The sequence below is a fragment of the Gouania willdenowi genome, chromosome 11 (assembly GCF_900634775.1).
Source record: "Gouania willdenowi chromosome 11, fGouWil2.1, whole genome shotgun sequence".
Lineage (NCBI taxonomy): Eukaryota > Metazoa > Chordata > Actinopteri > Blenniiformes > Gobiesocidae > Gouania > Gouania willdenowi.
Window position 1 is genome coordinate 27,189,678 of NC_041054.1, and position 11,843 is coordinate 27,201,520.

The window sequence follows — 11,843 nt, forward strand, 5'->3', positions numbered from 1 at the left end:
GCTCCGGACAGGGGCAGGGAGGCGATGAGGGTTTGAGTGCTTTCCTGGAGTCTTTCGCGTTGACTTCCTCGGTAAAGACACAGAGCTGTAAGGCACGACTGGAACAGGAGGAGTTGGGATAGGAGGCAGTTCGTGGTTGAGTGGTTCAACCGGCGTAGATGAAGCACTGACCGTTTCTCTGACCCTCAGCCTAGCCCCTGACTCAAACTCATCATCACTGGCATTCTCATTTGCAGGTAGTCCTTGTGGCCAGACCTCCTGGTTAGTGTCTTGAGGAGGGAGCACAGGCTTTAAGGCGGTACAGTGCACTTGCTTTACTTGATCGAGCCTGTCGACTGGGGCAATGGAGTAGACCACACCTCCAGGGGTAGGGGCCTTTACGACCCGGTAGATGGTAGAACTCCAGGCATCTTGGATTTTTCTGCGCCCTGGGCCCACACCCCGGAGGTACACTCTTTGGCCTTCCACCAGTGACTCACACAAAGTTTGTTCATCATGCCTCTCCTTCCTCTGCTTTGCTGCAGACTTCATCCGACTCCCAGTAACATCCATAGCCACCTGCAAGCGCCTCCAATGCTCCACCACCCAATCACACAGCCTTCCGGCTTCAGGCTCAGGGAGGTTGCCAAGAAGGAAATCCAAAGGTAGATGGGGTTCTTGTCCGAACATCAACAAGTAGGGCGACTCACCAGTGGACTGATGGGAGGTAGCGTTATAGTTGAACACCAGTTGTGGAAGGTGATTAGGCCAATTTTGCTTCTCTTCTGGAGGAAGTATGCGGAGCAGGTCGTGCAGCGTCCGATTGAACCGCTCACACTGGCCTTTACCCTGCGGATGATAGGGGGTAGTGCGGCTCTTCTGGACTCCATATAATGCACACAGCTGCTGGACCAATGCACTCCCAAAGTTTATTCCTTGGTCCGAGTGTATTCGGGTTGGGACGCCAAACCGGTACAACCACTCTTGGACCAACATTTTTGCAACTGTTGCTGCCTTCTGGTCGCGGGTAGGTATGGCCTGTGTGAACTTGGAGAATACGTCCGTCATGATCAGCACTGTCTCTCTTCCGTCACAGGCTGGTTCAAGCAGCGTGAAATCAATTGCGAGCACCAGATTGGGTTTGGACGCAAGTAGGTGGCCAAGGGGAGCCCGGATCCTTGGCTGGGTGTCCTTGGCAACAGCGCAGCGCTCGCAGTTCTGGCACCAGTCCTTGATGTCACGGTCCATTCCTGACCAGTAACAACGCTGCCGCACCACCTCCGTAGTACGCTGAATCCCCTGGTGACCATGGTTCTGGTGCAGCTCCTGCAACACCTCTACCTGCAGACACTCCGGCAATAACAACTGGAGGACTTCCTCACCTCCATCTGGCCTCAGCAGCCGACGGTACAGCAGCCCCTCCCTCTGCACAATGCGGTCCCACTGCTTCACCAAACCCCTCGCTCGAGGACTCAGCTTCTCTTGCTCAGCAAGACTTGGCACTCTCTGTTGGCTCCAGAAGGGCAGGAAGGCGCTAATGGAAGGGTCCGACCTTTGGAGCCTTCTCAGGTCGACTGGACTGCGGGATGGAAGAGCAGTAATGGCGGACTGGGTGGCCGCCTGCTGCGGATGCTGGCAGACGTTCTCTGCAATTGAGTCAGGAACCCGGGTGCCAGGTAGGTAGCACTCCAACTCAACCCCCTCGCTGCCAGTAGGATTACGTTGCCTGAGAGGGCGTCCGCGTTCTGGTTAATCCGTCCTGGCCGATACCTCACGCTATAGTCGAATGCCGACAACTCGGCAACTCAGCGCTGCTCAGTTGCTTCAAGCTTGGCAGTGTCCAGGTGACTTAGTGGATTGTTGTCTGTCCATACGACACAGCGGTGGCCCCACAGGTAATCCTTGAACTTGTCGGCCATGGCCCACTTCATGGCTGCCATCTACAGCTTCATGGAGCTATAGTTTCTCTCTGCAGGGTGCAGGCTGCGACTGCCATAGGCCACGGGTCTCACTTTTCCTCCTTGCTCCTGTGATAGCACAGCTCCCAATCCACAGTGGCTGGCATCTACTTCATGGATAAATGGCAGAGAGAAGTCAGCAAAAGCTATGGTGGGTGCACTTACAAGGCAGGACTTCAGCTCCTTGAAGCTCTCCTCACAGTCCTCTGACCAGGCATCACCCAGGTAAGTTCCTCTTCCCTTCTGGTTGTTGGGACCAGATAGTTCTGAAACTAGCCGGTGAAGGGGGGCGGCCAGCTTGGAAAATCCTTCCACAAACCTTCGGTAATAGCTGGCAAAGCCAATAAAGGCCCGCAGCTCATGGACAGTTTTAGGACGGGGCCACATGGACACGGCAGAAATCTTCCCAGGATCAGTTGACACTCCCTCTTCTGAAATGCGATGGCCCAAGTACTGCACCTACTGTTTAAAAAAAAATCACATTTCTTAACTTTACTTTGAGTCCTTCTTGCTGCAGACGGCTAAGCACATCCTCCAGCCATTTTAAATGTTCATCAACAGTGGAAGAGAAAACGACTATATCATCTAAGTAGAGTAGCAGTGACTGGCCGTGCTGGGCGCCAAACATTCTCTTTATAAGTCTCTGGAAAGTCCCCGGCGCATTACATAACCCAAAGGGCATTCGGTTAAATTCAAATAATCCAAACGGGGTATGCAGAAAGCAGTCTTTTGTTTGTCGCCCTCTGCCATTGGCACCTGATTATAGCCAGAGGCTAAGTCCATGATGGTAAACCACCGAGCTCCACACAATGAGTCCAGGGACTCCTCAATTCGGGGCAGAGGAAACGCATCCTTTCTGGTTTTCTTATTGAGTTGTCCACCATCGTTCCTGTCCCTAAAAAGCTGAGGATCACAGGACTTAATGACTACAGACCCATCGCTCTGACATCTGTGGTCATGAAGTCCTTTGAACGCCTCATGCTCTCCCACATCAAGGACATCACCGACCCCCACCTGGACCCCCTGCAGTTTGCCTATAGATCCAACAGGTCCGTAGACGATGCTGTAAACCTGGCTCTCCACTTCATCCTCCAGCACCTGGACTCCCCAGGCTCCTACGCCAGGATCCTGTTTGTGGACTTCAGCTCTGCTTTTAATACAATAATCCCAGCTCTCCTTCAGGACAAGCTTTCCCAGCTGAACGTGCCAGACTCCACCTGCAGGTGGATCACAGACTTCCTGTCTGACAGGAAGCAGCACGTGAAGCTGGGAAAAACCATCTCTGCTCCCCGGACCATCAGCACTGGATCTCCTCAGGGCTGTGTTCTTTCTCCTCTGCTCTTCTCCCTGTACACCAACAGCTGCACCTCCTCTCACCAGTCGGTCAAACTCCTGAAGTTTGCAGACGACACGACCATCATCGGTCTCATTGCTGATGGAGACGAGTCTGACTACAGGTGGGAGACAGACCGGCTGGTGTCCTGGTGCAGCCAGAACAACCTGGAGCTCAATGCTTTAAAGACAGTGGAGATGATAGCAGACTTCAGGAAGAACCCAGCCCCCCTCACCCCCCTCACCCTGGGAGACTCTACAGTGAGCTCTGTGGAGTACTTCTGCTTCCTGGGGACCATCATCACTCAGGACCTCAAGTGGGAGCTGAACATCAGCTCCCTTATCAAAAAAGCTCAGCAGAGGATGTACTTTCTGCGGCAGCTGAAGAAGTTCAGTCTGCCAACAAAGATGATGGTGAACTTCTACAGCTCCATCATCCAGTCCATCCTCTGCTCCTCCATCACCATTTGGTACGCTGCAGCTACGGCCAAGGACAAGGCCAGACTGCAGCGTATCATCCACTCTGCAGAGAAGGTCATCGGCTGGAATCTGCCCTCCCTCCAGGACCTGTACGCCTCCAGGATTTTGAGGCGTGCAGGAAAGATTGTGGCCGACCCCTCCCACCCCGGTCATAAACTGTTTCAATCTCTCCCTTCTGGTAGGAGGTTTCGGTCCATCAGGACCAGAACCTCCAGACACAAAAACAGCTTCTTTCCCTCTGCCACCATCCACATGAACACACCCCAAGTCACCCACTGAACCCCCCCCCACCCGATCACCACCTCCACCAGCTTGATATCTGCTGCACTGTATATATATATTTATATTTATCCTATTTATCCTTTATTCTCTATCTATCCTTTATTTATCCCTCATCCTTTATATTTATCATTATTATTATTATTATTGTTGCTGGGTTGTTCTTTGTTGTTTTGTTTTTATTTCTTTTTGTTGTTTGTTTTGTGAACCAACCACCAAGTCAAATTCCTTGTACTGTCCTTAAAACTGTACATGGCCAATAAAACATTTCTGATTCTGATTCTGATTCTGATTCTGATAGTCCACACAGAGGCGCAGACTGCCATCCTTTTTGCGTATGATGACAATGGGGGAGGAGTAGGGGCTACTGCTCTCCCGGATTACCTGGGCATCTAGCAGTTGGTTTATGTGGGCCTTAACCGACTCGTACTCTGATGGAGGAATACGTCTATAACACTGACACACGGGTACATTGTCCGAAAGAGGGATATTGTGAGAAATAAGCCCAGTACAACCTAGGTCACCTTCAAATGTGGAAAACACTGACGTGTACTTAACTAGCAGTGCCCTGACTTTTAGCTGCTCAGCCTCAGTTAACATGGAAAGATTCAGCCCCAATATTTTATCCTGCACCGAACCCTCCTTTGCCGTGTGAAACCGAACGGTAGCAACCATGGATTCACATTCACCGGGAACTTCATGTAATCCCGAGGGTAGGCAAACAACCTCAACAGAAGACACAAGGGCCAAGGGACAGCGAGACTTTAAAGTTACAGTGGACATACCAACATTGGTCACAAGTACAAAAACAGTCCCTCTAACAACACTAACCAAAGTGGGCGACACAAACAGCCCAGGCGGCAGACTAAACCCGTACCCCAGGGGCTCAGCAAGGGTAGCTCCAGTAGACGTGGATGTGCTCCACCTGGTCCGTTCATTAAACGTCAACTTTATCCGTCCTATTGCAAAGCAGGTATGAATCTTTTTATTACTTGCTGATCAATTAAGAAAGCCATGAGTTCAAACCTGAGCTTAAACAGCTCCATAAGAGGAACTCCATTCTCATCCTTTTCTCATTGTGTCCCTGCAGCTGCTGGAGGCATTACAGGGACTCAAAGCTGTAAAAATAATGCACACTGACATCAAGCCAGACAACATCATGATGGTCAGCATTGATGAAAGTCCATTTAGCGTAAAGCTAATTGATTTTGGAATGGCTTCTCCCATTTCTGCCGCCATGCCCAGGCTCAGACTTCAACCAATCGGCTACAGGTATGAGGGTGTCACCCTGAACAACTTCTGGGTTTTTGTAACAAATCTGTGTTATTATAGTGTTGGTACTTAATGCTAAGATATAGAGTTCTCAAGTGTATTTCATTCATTTTTCTTCACAGGGCCCCAGAGGTTTGTCTTGGCCTTCCTTACTCTGGGGCCATTGACATGTGGGGAGTGGGCTGCACGCTAGCATTCCTCTTCCTTAATGACAACCTCTTTCCTGTCCACTGCGAATACCTCATGGTAGGTCGTCTTTGTTATACATCATCCCTCCAATCATTTAATTACCTACGTTCTCTTTTTCACATGTACATAGATAGTCTTGACGACCTGCCCCTAATGTGTGTAACTGTGTTCTTTCTGCAGATGCTGAGCATGGTGGAGATGCTGGAAATGCCATCAAAGCACCAGCTCCACTTTGGCCTTTACAGCAAGAAGTTCTTTTGTCATGAGGTGGATGAATTGGGCACAAGATGGAGGCTGCTGGTAAAACATAGTTTTTATTGTTGTTGAACCTTGATTGTTGCCCTAAACGTATCTTAAACCCCTTTTATTGTCATTGTGTTTCCTCAGACACCAGAAGAGTACAAGTCTAGGAACAGAAGACAAGCTGAGGAGTGGCCCGAATATCGACCACATTTGTCATCATTAGATGACCTGCTCTATGTAAGTGTTCTCTATGATATTTGAGTTCAAATACTTAGAGATCTCCTCTTTAAAATGTAGCCTACTTTAGACATGCGTTTATAAGCTGAATTTACTCACTGTTTCTTTTTTGTTAACATGAGCAAGAAAGGTATGAACTTGTGTATTGACCTAATGCTCTAAATTTTTATTAATCCAGATGTCTGAACTAGGGGACAGTGAGACAATGGAAGACAGGAAGGCCTTCATCGAGTTCCTGAAAAAACTCTTGAATCTCGATGGGGAAGAGAGAATCTCTCCCCCTAATGCTCTTTAGCATCCCTACATTACGGGTTCATACCTGAGCCAGGAGCCAGACAGCAGAGAACAGTGAGTAACTGCACTGTTTCAGCATTTGCGCACATGGAAATCAACTTGTTGTTCTTTTGAATTTTGTACTAATCTTTTTCAATTTTTCCTCTAGTCAAACCGAAGCACAGGTCATTGAGTCACAATCACCCAAAGACTGGGAAGCTGAGTACCCCGTTTTTCATGAATACTACGAAGTTGGACTCATTGAGGCACATTAACTCGAAGACAGGGATGCCGAGTACCCCGTTTTTAATGAAATCGGCAAATGTGGACTCATGGAGGCACATTTGCCTGAGAATTGGGATGCTGTGTACCCTGTTTTAAATGAAATTGTGGCATATTAACCCAAAGATTGCAGTACCGAGTACCCTCTCTCATGCAATTGACATAATTTAGCGACATTTTTACAATATACATTTATGACTTACCTGCTTTGTTAATGTTTTCATAGTTTTGACCCCTTTCTCAAACATTTTTTTCCAGCTTTTTGGGGAAGTACCTGACATTGTAGTGTGCTAAAGGTTCTGCAGAGCTGCTAAAAGTCCTGGATAGAAATGAAAAGGGGCTTTATTTTTATATGTCACTAGGGGTTTGGGCATTGCCTAATACATGTCGGCCTTAAAACTAATTCCAAACTCCAACATGGTAGCATGATCTCAGCTTCCTCCTATGGTTACCAGGGGTCCATGTGGCCTTTGTCCCATCTATTCACCTCATGCAATGCTTCAACAATAATGCCACTGATACAATAACAGATCATATATTTAGAATTGGTAAAACATTTGTGATGGAATAAAATCTGAAAATATTATTTATTAATGAACAGTAGTGATAATTTTGACTGTCCATAATCATTTTCCTACTGAAGAGATCAGCACAGCACAAAAATAATATAAGGGTTGATAATGGGTGAAGCTAAAAAAAAAAAAAAACTACACACCAAAATAATAAAGAGCCTCTGCTCTCTAAAAGGTGACAGGGAGATTGCTCTGCTCTATCACCCAATGAATATATCAAAACGATGGATAAAATTAGGACCTGAATTATAATTAGGTGGAAAATACAAAACTAAAAGGCCGGTGTTCACCACGAACAATCAAAGAAGTACTTGGATCAATTATTCACAGTCAAACTCAAGCTTTAAAGAAGGCCAGCACATGATGGCGAACCTTCTGAGTCCAATTTCTCACAGCAACTGAATCAAGAGTGAAAATCCTCCTTATGTACTCCAATCCAGCTGATTGTCAACAACTCACAGCTCAACTCTACAGGTGCAGCAGGTCTCCCTATTTGGCATGATGAGCTGGACATGGCTGTGCACTTTGTGCCAATCTGTAACAGTATGGTAAATTCCCCAATGGATCCCCTGGAATTATGAAACCTGTTGGCCTCAGTAAAAGCTAACCAACAATTTGATCTTATTTCAAATTTTGTTGGTATCTTCCTGCATGGAAACATCAGAGTGAAAGAATCTTGTCAAAAAAATTGCAAATATGGCAAAATCTGCATTTGTTTGCACTAGACAAATGTTTTGTCAAGACCTTGATGTACTTTGCCACCATGTAGACCCCTACGTGTGTGAATGTGGACAGAAAAATAGAAACATGGAGAACGATTAAAGACTCAGACTCACTCAAATTCAGCCAAACATTGGCTCATCCATCTTCTTTAAGTTGTAGTGAGTTGTATTTCACAGTTTCAGGGTGATCAATATGCTGTATTACTGCGATACGTTCAATTAAGACATAGACTTTCTTTATTCAAACTTCATTTAAACTTGAACTTTACAGTACAGATAAGAACGAAATGTCGTTGCATTGGCTCGTATTGCAGGATAAAAACAGCAGCAACAAATCAACAAATTTACATAAATGTTTGGTCAACTTGTTTTTCTAAAACAAAGAGGAAATTGGTTTATTACTAAAAATGCCAGTAGGTTAAATTATTAGATGAATCAAACAAGTGATAATTCTGAAAAAGATGTTTTCTTATGTGCTAACAGATTATTGTTGTTTTTTTCTATTATATATTATTCCTCAACAGGACAGGTAAAATTCTGAGAAAAATTCCCTTGTAGGGCTAAACTGCATATGACATTACATTATTATGTTTTTTTTAAGTGTGGAGGAGTAGGGGGTACATGGTTTTAGGTTAAATGTCTGAAGTGGTGCGGGACTGTGAAAAGTTTGGAAGCCACTGTCCTATGTAATATTTTGGATTTTCATGCTCAGGGTTGCGAGTTTGAGTCCCGGTTACCTGATTTTCTGTGTTTTTTTTGCTCAACTATTTTCCTATTATAGTGTTCTTTGGGTTTAGAGGTTTAAACCCACTCCCTGTTTTGTCAGTGTGTTTACTATGGTTGGGTAACCAACCATAGTAGTGGGTACATACGCGGTTTCCTGGCCCCGCGGGCTTGGCCCCCTAATAATCGGAACGATTACAATAGGGTTCCTAACATCGCTGGTCCTAGGAACCACGTATGCTTACATACGTGGTTCCCTGGCCCAGCGGTCTTGGCCCCCTAATAACATATTATGGCTCCAGACATACAAAACCATGACAGAAAAAATACACAAAAGACAGCAGAAATATTTGAAAATGACTAGATATACCAATGACAATATAAATACAAAACATGACAGAAAAGATACACAAAAGACATGAAAAATGCACAAAATTACTCAAAAAACACAAAGAAGACAGCAAAAGGACAACAAGAATACACCAAATGACAAAAATACACAAAATTTCAAAAAAAAAAAAAAACATGAAACACCAACAAACAAATAAGTAAAAATACAATAGAAAATGACTCCAAAACTCACAAGCTGACAACCAAAATGCTCTGACCAAGGTTTAATGATTCCTATGATTATATATCGTTTTGATACACACGTTTTCATGACTTATGCCAGTAATTTTATGTTATAATAGCTCACAACTGTCATACACAATCTAACTATTCTTCTGCCTTGTTGTGCATCACTTTTTATTTTAAAGATTTCATCATAAGATTTATAATCAAATATTGACTGATATTTAAAAAGATGCACTTAATCATTATAAGCACCTAAAAACATGTTTTTTTACATCCTTATCTTTTAGTACAAACATGTAAAAAATCTACTGTTGTCTATACAAGGGCAGGAACTTTGCTCCGTATCCATTTGTCAAAGTAAAACATAAAAATGTTTCCACAAGAAAATGTAATATATTCCACGTCTTTATTGCATACAATGACAGGTGTATCAATTGTGATGTGAAGAAAAACAAACATACACAAACGATAGTAATCATCAAAAGCCAAAACCTAGAGTTAAAATGCAAAAACCAAAAACATTCTGTCCATTATTTGTTGGGTCTGGTGTTAAAGGGTGAATTTTTCACTGTTTTTGTTATACTGCTTTTACTGCCTTTGTTTCATTTATTTATGTTGTTTGTTTCCATTCATTGTCTGCATTTTGATGATTTCCTGTTGGTGTTTTATGTGGTTTTATTGGTTAAGTGCAGATAAAAGTCCTAGTGCAGTGTGCTCTCTGTAAGGCCTCTCAGGAGGATTTCCCTGTTCTTTGAAGTGATGATGACGCTGTGGCTGCTCGGGGCCCTGTCATTAATAAAGATGGGTTGGCTGATGGACACACATTAAAGCTCAGTGCTGCTGCTGCGACCCCAGGGATGAGTTTTGCTCCACTAACTCTGTTCTCACTGAGGAGCTGAAGCATCAATGCTGTGTGTTTCCTGTGCTCCATTATGAACATACTACCGCTGCGAGCCACCCCCACAAACGCCTGAAACTCCTACAAAATTAAACCAATTGTAATTTGATGCTGTTCCTGAACTATTTTTATCCATTACTTTTTTAGGGCTGAAAACAGAGACATGAAGCTGGATTAGTGGCAGAAACCGGGAAGCGTGCATTGCATTCCGTACAAAAAGCATTTGGATAAACACCAAAATTATTTTGATACCATGCATAGTTACTGAGATATTGATAAAAACGAGATTTTGTTGCCCAAGGATGACAGAGTGGCATCATTTAGATTGTTAAAGAGCACCTCTCGTAGGTATGGAAACAGCAAATAAAAACCTTTGTATGAACCTTATTTCAAGGTCTGGGGTTTGACAAGCAGACTTGCGTTAACTGCCAGGATTCATGCTGTGTGTGCTGTATAATCTCATGATAGACGCAGCTTCTGGCCTGCATTCCTTCCTGTTTTTGCTGCTGCAACAATGTTGTTTTATGCCTGGATTATGGATTTATAATTCTTCACATTTAAAAAAAAATAACTCTCTGTTCCTTCATGGCAACGTAAGCTGCTCTGCACGGTTTCACTGTATTTGTGATTAGTCAGATGCTATAAACACCCATTTAATGCTTTGTAGTACAGCTGCTCTCTGACAGAGAATGTTTATTTAAGTGAAGCTAACAGAGAGATATCAGGATACATATATCCAGCTTTGTAGTACAGGCCCATAGAACTGAAACTTGAATAAAGCTATGGAACCAAGTGGTTTCTTGCACTACAGGGCCACAAAAATGTGATTGTCTTATCTGAGGGCCACATATTCAAAATTCACTCTAGCATTTAGAAGCTAACCAATCTGAACATTATTATTGTCATTTTTGTTGTTTAGATGTTTTTGTAGCCATTTTGAGCCTGTACTATGAAGCTACATTTACTCTTACCACACTAACTTCTGGGATTTATTCCGTGTGTCCTGTACTATGATGCTGGTTACCTTTTTACTGTTTAAATCACCATGGTAACTTAGGCTGAACAGCTATGAAGTGGATAAGATCTGAGTGAGTATAAAAGTCCCGCCTCCTGACCAATCAGTTCTCTTGGAAAATGAGCAGCTCATTGTTAGAAGATCCTGGTTTGTGCAGATGTGTTTAGGAAAGAAAGATTATTAATAATGCAATGATTTCATTTACTGATGACATCCTTTAGGAAAGATATAGATTTACATCTGATGGACTGATCTACAGTCAGATGATGAAGCCTGTGGAGAGATACTCCACTGTATGCACAAATGGATCAATTCATTCATTTATTCATACGCTGACAGCCTCAGCAGAAACATTCTGCAGTTACTCTACTGTACAGAAAGTGTAAAGGTTCCTGTGAAATAATATAGGCAATATAAAATACAAATACACTGGATATTACAGCCTGTTCTTTACACATGGTTCACTGAATCAATACACTCATCCCAGTGTGTGTGTGTGATAAATTCAGGAGGACTACCTGAATAGAAACACATGGAATAATTAAGTAACATCACATGAGAGGGAGTGCCGTGGTGATGAAATATCAGCACTGGTGTGATTCAGTCGTAGATAATCACACCATTATTTAATCATTTGGCTCTGACAACAAAAATAGTTCCATTAGTGGAGAGCACACATGTTACGTTCACCCTGCAGGCAAGTGCAACCAAAATCTAATCTATTTGTCCATATGTGACCTGTATCTGATCTGTTAAAGACAGTCAGATTTGAATAAACCCACATCATTGAAGCTGCTGACATCCCTATCCCAC